We start from the raw sequence: 16,157 nt of genomic DNA on the forward strand, positions 1-16,157 counted from the left end.
AAAAATGGTGAAAATGATGGCTTTGAGAAAAGGAATGGCAAAGTAAACTTTTCATTTTGTTACCAACCATTAACTGATGCGTAGGATGTGGTTTGCTTTGGCTCGATATTGTACATTTTTATAGTGAGAAAGGCTAGAAGGGTTGTGTTTTGGGATATTGTTTGGCAGTGATGGAGATGGAAATATTGGTTAATGTTCACTTTTGTGGTTGGTACTGTTATAGTATGAATTGGCTTGCTAATTGCTGATTAGATTTGAGGATTATCTATTCTGGAAAGGCAGTCTATGATAAATGAGCTGTTAATTCCAGAAAGCAAAATTGTTAGTCTCCCATTTTTGTATTGATAGCTTCTTGAGTCAACTGGATGTCTTGCTTAGACTGCAGCTATGTTTTTGTTACTTCAATATTTTGAAGATTAGCTATTGATGTTTTGTCTAATAGCCAAGTATAAGAGTATTTAATTGCATTCTTGAGAACCAATTACTTTTTAATCTTGATGTCACTGAAGTACAAGGTGTACATTTCTGGCAATTCTAGACCATCTTGAGTCTGATGTTTACAGTGCTAATATTGTGCCCCTGAGTGTTTAATGCTACTAAATGCTAATGATGCTAATCCTATTTAATCATTGTCATATGCAATCAGAACCTCACCTGAATAAAGCAAAAAGCTTTTCAACATTGACTAGAAATAAATTGAAAGCCCCAGAAAGGAATATTTACAAAGTAAATCTTTAATAGGTTATCATAATTAGCTGCAGAGATGTATAGTGTCTTTACAAGCTCGGTTTAATTCATTGAACAAACTTTTGGCAAATTCTTCACTGACAAAGCATCCTTTGCACACCTGTACCCATTCCAGGATGAAGCCTGGAAGGAACCAATCCTACCAAATCTCCAGGGTATATAGTTTCATAATATTTTTTGTGGTCATTACCGATACCATTGTATTGTGTATCTTGGGTTGCAGTAGTCCAAGTCAAAAATTCATGCATTTAAATGTCAGTTGCTAGACTTGAACACAAAACCCAATTTTGTTCTCCAGTGCAGTGCTAGGGTATGCAGTATCCTAGCATAACTCTTACAGCACCATCTGTAAGATCAGGGTTTGATTCCTGTTGCTGTCTGTACGGGAGTTTGTATATTCTCTCCATGACCGCGTGGGTTTCCTCCAATGCTTTGGTTTCCTTCCAAATTTTAAAAAAGCATGTTGTTAGGGTTATTGAGTTGTGGGCATGCTGTGTTGTTGCCAGAAATGTGGACTTGTGGACTTCCTCCTGCACAATCCTTGCTGATGTGATTTTGATGCAAATGATACATTTCACTGTATGCTCCAATGTAGCTATGATAAATAAAGCTCATCTCTTTAATCTCCTACTGTGAGAAATGTCATTGTTGTCATCATCTTTCATCTGTTCTCTTGAGTATATGCAAATTCTCATGGCTTATTTTGAAACGCATGGGCAAAATTTGCAGTACCCTTAGCAATGTTTGTTTTTCTACATTAGATAAAACTATTTTTAGTTGTCATTATTGCATTGCTGCTTATAGGAGCTTGCCATTTGCAAATTAGCCATCATGTTTTTCACGTAACAGTGATGCCACTCCAATTGTGTTTTGAATACAGGTTTCCCTCGCCATCCAAACGTAGAGCGTTCCTATGAAATGGTTCATAAGCCAGAATGTTGTAAAGCGGAGAAGCAATTACCATTTATTCATATGGGAAAATTTTGTGAGCGTTTGCAGACCCAAAAATAACCTACCAAATCTTGCCAAATAACACATAAAACCTAAAATAACAGTAACATATACCGGAATTGGGAAAACACGGAGCACACTGATGATGGTGCGTTAGACTTGTCAGAGTTTGGATGGTGCGGTGGCCCCCACCCTCCAGGCTGCCGAGTGATATATTGCTGCGAAGCATGTAGTGGTACTGCAGTAGCCGGGACGCATCCAGCACATCTTTAAGAAAAAAGCAGAAATAAACATGCTAATTAATTAGGTGTCGCCCGGCACGTAATTGTCGGCCCAGATCAATGTCGATTGTGTCGCCTCTGATCTGGGCTGACAATTACGTGTTGGACGGCACCTAATTAATTAGCATGTTTATTTTGGCTTTTTTGTTAAAGATGTGCTGTGTGCCTCCCGGCTACCTTTGCATTCTCCGCGAATCGGTATCTGTCCACGGCCTGGGTGTTGGGGTGGTGGGACACTGGGGTGTCATCTCGTCGCCTGTTTCCATTAGGGCAGGCAGCTCATCTTCTCCTATGACTGCCCGCCTCAATGTCGAAGGTCGAGATTCGTTCGTCTGCTGTGGCTGATGTGGAAGACTTGCTTGACTGCTGAGCCTCGCGCATTTTTAGATCATACAGTTCTTTGTAAGCACTCAAACCATCCTGCAAATATCCTCTAAACCGACGTACCCTTTCAAAATTAAAGTCATACTTTATCATTACTCATTCGATTTCGATTGTTATCTTTTCCTCTTCCAATTGCATCAGCTCTTCATTTATCAGTTCTTGGTCATGGGATGCCAAAACCTCTTCAACATCATCTTCGTCAGCTTCCACAAGCCAAACTCACTTAGTCCTTACTTCGTTCACTACGATCAAAATGCTTAATTATGTCTAGTTTTATGCTAAGTGTAACACCCTTACGAGCTCTTTCAGGCTTTTCCGGTACCATAGAACTCATCTTGCAAACAGCTGCTCACAGGCACGTGTTTAAGCAGTGCCGGCGAGAATGCAGTTCCGAATCCAGGGGAGAGCGGCTGCTAGGGGCGCACGCTGCCTTTCTTCGTAACAGTGAAAACACCTTCTGTTAGCGAAAACATGGTACTAATGTAGGCCTTTTGTAACAGTAAGGTTTCGTAAAGCGAACGTTCGAAAGGCGGGGGATGCCTGTATAGTGTTTTGGAATTGTAAAAGGGATATTAAAGTTGTGATGTCAGTTTAAGTCCTTATATCTAAATACAAATGTTCTGGTATCCTTGTAGACCTTTAAGAATAATTTCAGGCAGTTGGAGGATCAGATTACATTTTATTTTGAAAATCTGGAAATTTGTTTTTTTTTTAAAGTTTGTGTGCATGTATCCTATTTTGATAGAGCAGTTATAGCAGATGACATTCAAATTAATGATAGCGGGTCCACAGTTCTATCACCTCTTGGAACTTTTTGCAATATTATTTCTGTCTGAGATGTCAATAAAAGAGGGAAAAAAATTCTGTGGTGGTTTAGTTTTGGAGAACTGGTGGTAGCTTGAACCATGTTCTAGCCCAGAGAGGGAAGTTGAGAGGAGTCCTGCAAGTTGTCACTGACTTGTTCCATTTGATCTATTTTAGGAGTATGCTTTTCTTTGTAAGTTTGCAGTCTCTCAATTTTTGATTTTTTTTTTAAAAATCAAAACTGGTTGTAAAACAGTAGGCATGTTTAACCATGGATAGCAATGATCATCTCCCACCAATTCTCATCCCTCAGTCAGAAGTCATCAACTCAAATTTCTTACTTTAATAGCTAGAAGGTCCATCTTGTTGAATTGGAAAGAGATCAACCCTCCTACAGTATTTCATTGGTTTACACAAACTATGGTGTGTCTGAATTTGGAGAAAATTAGAAGTGCAGTTTATGACCCTTCTATTAAGTTTGAAAAAATTTGGAGGCCATTTATTCAGCATTTTCATTTGATGTAATTTGATCATTTCCAAACTGGTTTTATTTCTCTGTACTGTTGTTGGAGGGGAGTGGAGGCGTCGACGCTGAGGTTTTCTTCTTTTCCATTTTTAAGTTGTTAGTTTTGCCCAAGTCTTTTAGTTTAGTTTAGTTTTTTTTTTCTTTTGGGATGGGTTTTTTTTTCTTTTTTTTGTCTTTTTCCTTTTTTTTGCTTTATATTATCCATGATCAGTTCTACATGTATGGGAGTTTTAGTAATTTCCACTATTTGGTTTTGCAATTACTCTTTTTTTAAATGTAACAATACATCTCATATTATCTGTATTATTGCTATGTTTTGTTTCTATATTTGGAAATTAATAAAAAGATTGAAAAAGAAAGAAAGAAGTCATCAACTCCATTTTGGGCTGTAATGCCATAGACTTGAGTTAATTCGCTTAACTGGACCTGCTTGTAAGAAAGGACATGCTAATAATGAGACATGACAGTGGATGGTCCTGAGGTTTCTTGTGTTTAACAATAATAGTGGTAGCTGAAATGCAGCAATTTTTTTTTCAGGAATGTTATTGGTCAGTGAATTGCAAGGGATAAGCTCGGGCAGCATGGTAATGTAAAGCTATTACAGCGCTAGTGATCCAGGTTCGATTCCTGTCACTGTCTGTAAGGAGTTCACACATTCTCCCCATGACTTTGTGGGTTTCCTCCCACATTCAAAAAACATATGGGTTAGTAGGTTACTTGGTGTAATTGGCTGGCTTGGGCTTGTTGGTTCGAAGGGCTTGTTACTGCATAGTACCTCTAAATAAAAAAGATAAATTAACTGGTTCATTTTTGAAACTGCCCCATAGAATAATGTCAACAGTGTGAAAGGACAGATCAGACTTGATTTAATGTCTGATCCAAAAGGCAGTGAAGGCAGCACTTGGTGTAGTGAATGTCACCATTGTGCTAGAATTGGCTAGAACTTTGTTTTCAAGTGTCTGGAGTGTGTATTTGGGGTTTGGCAGTCCAGTGCTTTACTTTGCTAGTTTTATGGATGTTTTTTGGGTGACAAATGAGCTTGCAACCATCTAATCCAGTTTTATCTTTTGTTCTTTATTCAGGGAACAAATTCATTTATTTATTACATGTGCGGTACATGGAAACATTCAGTGAAATGTGTAGTTTGTTTTAACAACCAACGTAACCTGAAGGTTTGCTGGGGCAGCCTGCAGGTATCGCCTGTGCTAACGTAGCATGCTCACCATGTTTGAAGAACATACACGCAACAGAATATCAGCAAAGCAAGCCCCTTACTCCCTCGCACTTGCAGTCTCAATAATAAGCCTTCAGCTGCTAGCATAATCACTTTTTTGATCTCCTGTATAGCATTAGAGGTTTTCTTGGGCATAAAATTTAAAGCTGACATAATCATATGCAATCCCAATCGAACCCAAGCCCAAAGAATTTAAACATTGTCATAGTATTCTAAATGCAGCAGTGAATTTTTAGAAATGGGGATTGCACAGTGAATTGAAGGAATTATTAACTGGCTCATGTTTGAAACAATCCCAAAGAATGTCATTCATGTACTTAGTGGCATTCTGGTGGGCACAAATGGGGAGGCTAGGCGCTACTTGAAACCACTCATAGCTTCTAATTGAGAAACATGAAGTATCCCCTCCACAATCTAACAAATAGCTTCCTTATTTAATGCAACTTCTCAAATTTTGAGGGTGCAATGGGCTTTTGATTCACTGATTTAACATTCAAGATTGTGCTTTGTATTTGTCAGTACACAAGTGTAAAGGAGACCAAAATGATTTCTAGCAACACACATCAAAGTTGCTGGTGAACGCAGCAGGCCAGGCAGCATCTGTAGGAAGAGGTGCAGTCAACGTTTCAGGCCGAGACCCTTCGTCAGGACTAACTGAAGAAAAATGATTTCTACTTCGGATTCGATGCAGCACACAAAATGCACAATAAGCATAAAAGAACACATGAGAAACACAAATTCATAAGATTAACTTGTGTTCTTAGTCTGATTGTACGTATGTAACATGATTCTAGGTAGAGGGGTATCTGTGCATAACGTGATTCTGACAGGAAATGATAGTCATGGTGGGATAGGTGGGTTGATGAGTGGAGATGTTGATCAGCCTGTTGGCTTGGGGGAAGTAACTGCTTTTGAGTCTGGTGGTCCTGGCGTGGATGCTGCGTAGCTTCCTCCCTGATGGGACTGGGACAAATAGTCCGCAAGAGCAGGGTGGATGGGATTGGTCCTTCATGACCTTTCTGGCTTTTTTCCAGCACCTGCCTGTGTATACATGTCCTTGAAGGCAGGTAGGCTTGTATCAGTGACATGTTGAACAGTTTTAGCTATCCGTCGTAGAGCCCTCCTGGCTGCCGCAGTGCAGTTCCCATACCACTCCGTGATGCAGCATGTTAGGAATCTCCCCAATGCACTCCTGTGGAAGGTACTGAGTATTGATGCGTGTAGTCGTAGCTCCCTTCCTCCTCCCCAGAAAGCTCCTTGGTCTTAGTTCTGAAACTGTCAGCTGCAGCTTAGCCATGTATTACGCACGTCAGCTCTGGCAGTTGCTGCAGGCCATTATTTCCTCCAAAGCAAAACTTAATATCATGAATGGCAGTGTTGCTTCTCTCGCAGTTGAACTCAATGCTTTTTATCCATACTTTGAAAGGGAAAATTAAACTACATTTATGCGAATGTCTGTGATCTGTCTTTGAGACCAATGTCAGAACATCTTTCAAGAGGGTGAACCCTTGCAAAGCGTCAACCCCTGATGGTGTACCTGGTAGAGCTCTGAAAACCTGAGTCAACCAACTGGCGGGAGTGTTCAAGGACATTTTCAATCTCTCACTGCTGTAGTCGGAGGTTCCAACCTGCTTCAAAAGGGCAACAATCATAAACAGTGCCCAAGAAGAGCAGATGAGCTGCTTCAATAATTATTGCCCAGTGGCACTCTCATCCTCTGTGATGAAGTGCTTTCAGAGGCTGGTCCTGGCCAGAATCAACTCTTGCCTAAACAAGAACCTGGATCCACTGCAATTTGCCTATTGCCACAATAGGTATAGAGCAAATACAATCTCACTGGCTCTACACTCGGCCTTGGATCACCTGTACAATAGGAGTATTTGTGTCAGGCTGCTGTTTACTGACTACAGCTCAGCGTTCAACACAATCATGCTCTCAGATCTAATCAAAAAGCTTTAAAACTTGGGTTCTGTACTTCCCTCTGCAACTGGATCCTTGACTTCCTCATTGGGAGACCACAGTCTTTGCTGACTGGAAATAGCATCTCTTCCTCACTAACAGTCGACAGTGGCCGTACCTCAAGGATGTGTGCTTAGCGCACTGCGCTGCTCTCTCTTCACCCATGATTGTGTGGCTAAGCGCAGCTCACACCCTCTATAAATTTGCCAATGACACAACTATTGTGGGCAGAATTTCAGATGGAGACGAGGAGGTGAAAAGGAACGACAGATCAGGTTGAGTGGGGTTGGAGCAACACCGTGCACTCATCGTCAGTAAAACCAAGGTACTGAATGTGGACTTCAGGAAGGAGAAGTCAAGGGAACACACACACTAGTCCTCATCGAGGGATCAGAAGTGGAAGAGGTGAGCAATTTCAAGTTTGGTATCAATATCTCTGACTTTCTGTCCTAGTCCCATCATATTGTGCAGTTAAGGAAGAAAGTAGGGCAGTGGCTATATTTGATTTGGAGTACATCACCAAGGATGCTGGCAGATTTCAACAGATGTAACATGGGGAGCATCCTAACTGGTTGCATCACCATCTGGTATGGAGGGGCCACTGCACAGGATTGGAAAGAGCTGCAGAAGGTCACAGGCTCAGCAGCTACATCATGGGTACCAGCCTCCCCCAGCATCGAGGACATCTTCAAAAGGCGATGCCTCAAGAAGGTGGCAACCATCAGGAAGGACCCCTACCACCCAGGACATGCCCTCTTGAGTAATAGTCATAGCACAGAAACAGGCCCTTCAGCCCATCTGGTATGTGCCAAACCATTTAAACTGCTTCGTCCCGTCCACCTGCACCCGACCCATAACCATCTGTAAACCTACTATCCGTGTATCTATCCAAATTTAAACATTGAAATCGAGCTCATGTGCACCACTTGCACTGGCAACTCATTCTACATTCTCACGACCCTCTGGGTGAAGAAGATTCCCCTCTTGTTTCCCTTAAACTTTTCACCTTTCACCCTTAACCAATGACCTTTTGCATTCAACCTCAGGGTAAATGTAAGCAGCATTTTCCACTATCTATACCCTTCATAATTCTGTATACCTCTATCAAATCACTCCTCGATTTTCTCTATTCCAAGGAATAAAGTCCAAACCTATTCAATTTTTCCTTATAACTCGAGTCCTCCAGTTCCGACAACATCCTTGTAAATTTTCTCTGTACTCTTTCAACTTTATTTGCATCTTTCCTGTAGGTAGGTGACCAAAGCTACAGACTATACTCCAAATTAGGCCCCACCAATATCTTACACAACTTCAACATAACATCCCATCTCCTGTACTCAGTACTTTGATTTATGAAGGCCAATATGCTAAAAGCTTTCTTTATAATCCTATCTACCTGCAATGCCAGGTTCAACAAATTATGGATCTGTATTCCTAGATCCCGCTGTTGTACCACACTCCTCAGTGCTCTACGGTTCACTGTGTAAGACCTACCCTGGTTGATCCTACTGAAGTGCAACATCTCAACTTGTCTGCGTCAATCTGCCAATTTTCAGCCCATTTTTCCAGCTGGTCCAGATCCCACTGCAAGCTCTGTTAGTCTTCGCTGTCCACTGCACCCCCAGTCTTTGTGTCATCCAGAAATTTGCTGATCAAGGTAACCACATTATTATCCAGATCATAGGTATAGATGACAAACAACAATGGACGCGGCACCAATTCCTGTGGCACTCTAGTAGTTGCAGGCTGTCAGTCAGAAGCAACCATCTCCTACCACTCTTTGGCTTTTCCAACAAAGCCAATGTCAAATCCACTTTACCACCTCATCGTGAATGCTGAGCGACTGAACCTTTCTGATTAACCTCCCATGCGGGACTTTGTCAAGTGCTTTGCTAATGTCCATTTAAACAAGAACCATTGCCTTGCCTTCAACTTTTCTGGTAACTTCCTCAAAAATCTCTAAGATTAGTTAACAATGACTTGCACGCACATAGCCATGCTGACAATCCCTACTCAGTCCCTGTCTGTCCAAATATTTGTATATCTGGTTCCTTAGAATACGTTCCCTTAACTTCCCCACTACTGATGCCAGGCTCGCCTGCCAATAATTTCCTGGTTTATTTTTACAGCCTTTCTTTAACAGTGGAACAACATTAGCTGTCCTCTGGTACCTCACTTGTTGCTAAGGATGATTTAAAAATATTTCTGCTAGGTCCCCTGGTTTCTGCACTTGCCTCTCACAGGGCCCGAGGGAGCACCTTGACAGGTCCTGGGGATTTATCCACTAATTTGCCACTTTGCTACCATCAAGGAGGATATACAGGAGCCTGAAGACACACACTCAATGTTTCAGGAAGAGCTTCTTGCCCTCTGCCATCAGATATCTGATTGGACAATGAACCCATGAGCACTTCCTCAGTATTTTTCCTCCTCTTTCTGCACTACTTTTTTTTTATCTGGGGTATATACTTATTGTAATTTATGGTTTTATGACTGTGTTGCAATGTACTGTTGCTGCAAAACATTAATGTGGAGTGATATTAAACCTGATTCAGATTGGGAATGGATGGGATTGCTGTACAGTTGAATTTTATTTTATAAAGACTTGAGAGTCTGCAGATGCTGGAAATCCAGAGCAACGTATACAAAATGCTGGAGGGACTCAACAGGTCAGGCAGCATCTATGGAGAGGAATAAAGAGTGAATGTTTCAGGCTGAGACCCAATCTCAGCCCGAAACATTTACTGTTTATTCCTCTCCGTAGATGCCTGACCTGTAGAATTCTTCCAGCATTTTGTTCAAAGTCCAAAATTAGATTTATTACCAAAGTACATATATGTCACCATATATAGCCCTGAGATTTGTTTTCTTGCAGGACATGGCCTCAGGATTTGGTGGAATAGATTTAGGACAGATGAAGAGGAACTGCTTTTCACAGAGAGTGGTGAATCTGTGGAATTTTCTGTCCAATAAAGCAGTGGAGGCTACCTCAGTAAATATATTTAAGACAAGGTTGGATAGATTTTTGCATAGTAGAGGTTATGGGGAAAAGGCAGTTAGGTGGAGATGAGTCTATGGCCAGATCAGCGATGAATCTTATATGGTGGAGCAGGCTCGATGGGCCAGATGGCCTACTCCTGCTCCTATTTTTTATGTTCTTATACTCAGTAACTCCAAGAATCATGGAATCTATGAAAGACTACACCCAGAAGGGCTGACAAACAGTCAATGTGCAAAAGACAACTGTGGGAGTATAGAAGAGAAAAAAAACAAATCAGCAATAAATCTCAAAAGCATAAGACAAAGAATCTTGGAAAGGGTATCCATAGGTTATGGAAACAGTTCAGTGAAGTTGAATGAAGTTATCCGCTCTAGTTCAAGAGCTTGGTGGTTAAGAATGTTGCTTTGAATTTTACTTTATTTCCTTTCTCTTTAATTTACAAAGGATCAACATTTATAAATGAAGTCAGTGTGGCAATTAAGTTGTTTGTTTATAAGGTGCTGATCCAAGGACTTGTACATTATTTTCAAAGTTAACCTGACTTAAACCCAACACAATATCCTGTCAGACTGCTTTTAGGCAGTCAGTTTCCAGAAAGCTAAGTTTTTAAAAAAGTTTGTCATTTTGTAAGCCATATGTTCAAATTCCAGTAATGGATATTCTGGGAAATCAGCACAGGAAATTGTAAAAATTTGCATTCAGGGATGCTGATTCATAGGTTTAGGTCACCCTTGGCTCACTCAATTTAAGAGCTAGAATATTTTGTCATAGTCTAGTTTTGTCAACTTTTAGTTGTAAGCTGACTCACTCCATATTTTCACCACCCCTTGTGTGGAAAAAGTTGCCGGTCAGATTTTTCCCCTTTCATCCTAAACCCATGCCCATCAATAACAACTCCTACTTTTGTGTCATCTGCAAACTTACTGATGAAGCAAACATTTTCATCCAGATCACTTACATAACAAATAACGAGAGTGCCAACATCAAACCCTGTGGCACACCATTAGTCACTGGCCTCAATTCCAACAATCAACCTTCAACTTCTTCCTAACACTGAGCCAATTTTGAACTTGCTTATACACATAATTAAATAAAAACAAAAAAAAATGTTGGCCATAATGGAGTTTGGATATTACAAACAACGCTCACAGAATATTGGAGGATCTCAGCAAGTCACGCTGCATCTATGGAGGTGAAAAACAGTTGGCGTTTTGGGCTGAGCTCCTTCATCAAGACTGGAAAGTAAGGTGGATGGAGGGGAGGGGGGAAGGAGTACACAAGCTGGCAGATAATAGGTGAGATCAGCGAGGAGACAGGTGGGAGGGGCTAGGTGGAAGAGGTAAAGGGCTGAAAAAGGAACAGTTATCTTAATCACTTCTGTATCTTATTGCCATCTGGCAGTGCAAATTGTTGAGAAAAAAAAGGTCACCAGTGTCCTGTAACCTCCACTAATCACGTCAGTGTTGTGTGCAATGCAATATGATCGTCAGTGCAGTTTGTGTAAATCTATTTGAGAGACACCTTTCCCTTTTAGAAAGAAAACTGCCAAAGGCAATTTTAACCTACTTGATGGTTTAAAATAGGACTTCCTCACAGCTTCTCATTCTCCTTTGCCTCTTTTTTTTAAACACCTTATAACTAACTGCTTTAAAGCCTTTAATCCACTCTTCAAATCTCCTTTTTCTGGATTAGAATCCAATTTTGTCTGGTCGTATCTTTTCGTTCTGTGATTTTTCTCAAATTACAATTTTTATAGCATCATTAACATTGTTTAAAAAAAACATTGCAGGAATGTGTTTGAACAAAACTTCATTCTAAGCCTGATAAAGCAGTATTAGGACAGATGTCCAAAAGTTTGATAGGATTTGGGCGGAAAGAAGTATTTAAAGGAAGGAAAGGTTGATGGAGAGTCATAGGAGAAGCTGAATCATGGTTGTTAATAGTAAAATATGCTTAATGGATACTTATAGTTGATAATAGGATTCTGTTACTTATGTTTTTCTGGATCTGTCTTTTGGGAAAATTCATATGAAGTGCTATCTTGAGTATATTTGACATATGGCTCCTTAAATAGAAGAGAAAATTTGTAATAGGTTCCGTAATTTAAAAATAACCCAGATTAGCAAAGGTTATTAGCTCACGACTGTCCATCAATGCACAGAATTTCCAGCACATGAATAGGATATTCAGCCCGGTCTGTGTAGGAGTTTATGCTTTACATGAACTGTCTCACACAAAACAGATTTTGGAATGTATGATGAGATAGCTTGGGATTGCCATCATTTCCGACTCAGAATTTATGTGCTAAGGGTAAGCAGTCTTTGTCTCTCATTTGTTCATCAGACATGTGTACTTGACAGTAAAAATCATTACATCATTAATATAATGAAAATATAAAGTGCAGGGTAACAAAAGCAGCACAGCGACATGGGGAGAAAGCCTGAATCAGCTGTTGAACAACCACAAACAAAGGGAGGTCTTCAGTCTCCACCTACGATGCCATGTTTTGGGAAAAAAGTTACGGTACATTGTATTTGTATTTTACTGTTATCTTTTAGGTTTTATGTAAGGTTATAAATACAATCAGCATTGTAGAGTTGTTCTGGTGTTAAATTTTCATGAGTGACGATCTTCACAAACTCATCAATGAATTTCTCTGATCAGCAGATGTTTTATCTTTATAATTAAAAAAAAATAATGCTGTGCCATTTCTTAAATTTCTGCAACCACCCTGCTGAATATTCAGTTACCTTCAATTTTCAGTTTGTCATGATAGATCTTTGCTTGTTTCATCATCAGCATACAGTTAAATGGCATACATTCACTCCACTGATGAATTCACTCTTTCAGTACATGATTGAGATCTTGATTGTTTTCTTTAAGCAGTGTTTTTCTATTTTATATTAACTTCTGTTCATTGCATAAGTGAGGTCACTTATCAAGACTGTCTGTGATGCACAGGAATTCACCCGTGCCTCGACTGGGAACCTTCCCACTGCCGTGTAGAATTTTCCATTTCTGACCTCAAGTCACAAACTTTCAGATTTTGGAGTTTTGGAAACGGATAGTCAACATGTATTAGCAATTTGTTGTATGTTGGCATGACATGCAATGAGAAACGATTTTCAACAATTATAAAGAGTAAAATAATTACATAAAAGTAAAGTTAGTTAAAGTACAGGTTTGGATTAAAATGTGCATGAATACATGCCATCATGTATTTACAATGTAAACAGCATTGTAAAAAAGCTGGTTAAAGTGTTTACAGTGCAGTGACTGAGGTAATAGAGAGAGGGGGTGGGGTTGGCTAACTAGAATGGTAGATCAAATTAACTGCTGGAGAGAACAAACTTAAAATGGCATGAAGTTTTTGTTTTAATAGCCCTTTTGCGCTTTCCGGGGGAGCTTTGGAAAAGTCAGTTTGCTAGGTGGATAGTGTCTGCTATGATTTTTCCTGCCTGCTTCTTTGTCCTGGACTCTGTGTATTGTGAAACTGCATTACGTAAATAAAATGCCTGGTAATCGCAGCATGAGCTAAGTTTCAGTTTTCAATTGCATAGGAGTTCTGCAGGGAAGTGAAAGGAACAGACAAGACATTACAACACTTATATGATTTAGTACTGGGTGTGCTGAAGATTGTTAAACAAAAAGGAATTCAATGTTCCAAAATTGAATGATAAGCTAATTTGAGTATTATTCCAAAGTTCGCTTTTAACTGTAAACTTTTAATGGAGGCGATGTGGGAGAGAGCAGAGGCGCTGTTAGATTCCGCACTGGGTTGGGTGCTGGCCTCCAGTGTTTGCTCAGTGGCAAACAACTTAGATTGCATTCATCTGTGGCTGCACTATCGCATGATGAGGAACTGCTGCAGGCTTGTTCTTGCAGAAACACAGCTCCAGGGCAACAGCCTATACAGCGCCAATGTACAGGCCATGACACTTGGGGACTAGGGCTATATTTTCTAGACTGCATAATTTTTTCTGCAGTCGTAACTTTGTGTGGTGTTGGTACTGTGTTGTGCACCTTGGCCTCGGAGGAATATTGTTTCATTTGGCTTTATTCATGTGTAGGCTGAATGACATTTAAACTTGAACTAGAATTGTGGCATGTGCTGGACTGTCATTTGAGAGAAGAAAGAATTTATGTTTTGCACCTGGGCTTAATAGGATTTTATAGTGCTGTCTGGTCTTTGTTGTCTAAAGGGGGAGTTGGAAAGGTGTTTCAATAAACCTGGCTGTTGTTTTATAAATCACGAGAAGTTGATGTATAAGTTTGTTGTCCCTTATTGCAAAAGGAATTGAGTACAAAAATAGAGATGTTCAAGCTGTGTATTGCTCTGGTGCATTCACATCTTACAACTGCATGGATCTGGTCCTCCACCCTAAGAATGCTGCACTTCCTCTATCACTGGGTCAGCTTGTTGGTTCCTGGACTGGAGCAACTATGCAGGCTGGTCTCTACTGTCAAGTTTTGGAGCTGATCTCATTGAATAATACAATAGTCTTTCAGGGTCTGACAAAAGAAATGTGGGGTCCATCTCACCTGATGTCACGTCTCAAACTAAGGCTCTTAGTTTCATTATAAGGAAACAAAAGGAATTCTGCAGATGCTGGAAATTCAAGCAACACACATCAAAGTTGCTGGTGAACGCAGCAGGCCAGGCAGCATCTCTAGGAAGAGGTGCAGTCGACGTTTCAGGCCGAGACCCTTCGTCAGGACTAACTGAAGGAAGAGTGAGTAACTCCTTCAGTTAGTCCTGACGAAGGGTCTCGGCCTGAAACGTCGACTGCACCTCTTCCAAGAGATGCTGCCTGGCCTGCTGCGTTCACCAGCAACTTTTATGTGTGTTGCTTCATTATAAGGAGTTAGGTATTCAGGACAGGCTGATGAATGTTTGGAATTCTTTCCTCAGTGACTGAATGCTTATTCACTAAATACGTTCAAGGCAGAGGTTAGTACATTAGGTAGATGTAAATGGAATCAGAGGTATGGCATTGGCTCAGGAACATTGTGTTGAGGTAGAAGATCGACTGCTTATGGACCATCAAGGACCCCAGGTCATGCTGTCTTCTCCCTACTACCATCAAGCAGCAGGTACTGGAGCCTTGGGTCCCATACCACCAGGTTCAAGAACAGTTGTTACCCTATAGTCGTCAGGTTCCTGAACCAGTGTAGATAACTTTACTCATCACAACTCTGAACTGATTCTACAACTTACAGATTCACTTTGAAGGAAACTTTACAGCTCATATTTTAATTTTTAAAAATTTATTTGCACAGTTCCTTTTGCGCATTGGTTAATTGCCATTCTTTATGTGTGTATTTTAAAATTTGATTGTATTTCTTTATTTTTCAATGAATGCCTGCAAGAAATGTATCTCAAAGTAGTACATGGTGACATATGCATACTTTGGTAATAAATGTAGACTTTGAAAGCTGGTGAAGTCATAAGGAGCCAAATGGTCTATTCCTATTAAGGTAAATATGCTAACTAATTTTATTTATAAAGTTAACAAAAATTGGAAATAACTGAGGGTTCTTTATCTTTTTAAGTGGTTTAGGTCTTTAGTTTACAGATTTTAGCAAATGTAAGAATTTTACTTTGCACTATTTTCATGAAATAGCCTGCAATTTTAAAAAATTATCTCTGTACACCACACACGCCTACCTGTTTATAAAGGCAATGATTAATTTTTCTTTAAGTGATTTAAGTAATCAGAGGTAGCTGTAACTTTAAAGTTATGTTCTCTGACCTCAAGGGATCAGAATGCTGTTAAGTATAATTGCAATACTGTTCTATCAGTTTGAGACATTCTTTTGTATTTTGAAACAAATATTATTCACAGGATAAACTTTATTTTCCATGAAGTTCTGGCAAAACTTTTTCTCAGGGTTCTCTTTCCTGATAGAAGTGACTGCCTGGCTCAGTGGTGTTACTCTGAGATTCAGTTTTGTTTTGCAAGGTACATTTATGCAGCCTTATTGGGGATGGACAGGGTATTAAACTGATGAACTGTTCTTTACAGATGGCTCTTTTGTGTTTAGAAGAGCATACAGTTCTTTTATTTTCATCAATCCTACCAAACAAATTAATTGATCATTCTTTGCAGTAAAGTTAACTGCACTGTCTGCTACAACACACCAATATCTTTATATTAACTTGCCATCCATTTCTGTATGAATATGGTGGAGGATTTTAAGTAATTTTTCTATGTGCAAGGCAAATTTAAACTGGTAGCCCAGACTTTGAGAGCACATGAAAAAACTGCG

General features: G+C 39.9%; 1 protein-coding gene across 4 annotated transcripts in view; it reads left to right on the forward strand.

The window, feature by feature from the left end:
* The window catches only part of rnf19a (ring finger protein 19A, RBR E3 ubiquitin protein ligase), an 85,888-nt gene that overhangs the window by 22,095 nt on the left and 47,636 nt on the right, over positions 1 to 16,157 (forward strand). The window contains exon 1 of one of the 4 annotated variants that reach the window (XM_072262326.1): positions 7,125 to 7,291. The exons of 1 other annotated variant lie outside the window; for it this stretch is intronic. The gene's annotated coding sequence lies outside the window, so the exon portion shown is untranslated. Of the gene's footprint in view, positions 1 to 7,124; positions 7,292 to 12,296; positions 12,411 to 16,157 lie in introns of those variants that run through there. 2 more of the 4 variants (XM_072262303.1, XM_072262319.1) reach the window with 2 other exon arrangements.

This window comes from Mobula birostris, chromosome 1 (assembly GCF_030028105.1).
Source record: "Mobula birostris isolate sMobBir1 chromosome 1, sMobBir1.hap1, whole genome shotgun sequence".
Classification (NCBI taxonomy): domain Eukaryota; kingdom Metazoa; phylum Chordata; class Chondrichthyes; order Myliobatiformes; family Myliobatidae; genus Mobula; species Mobula birostris.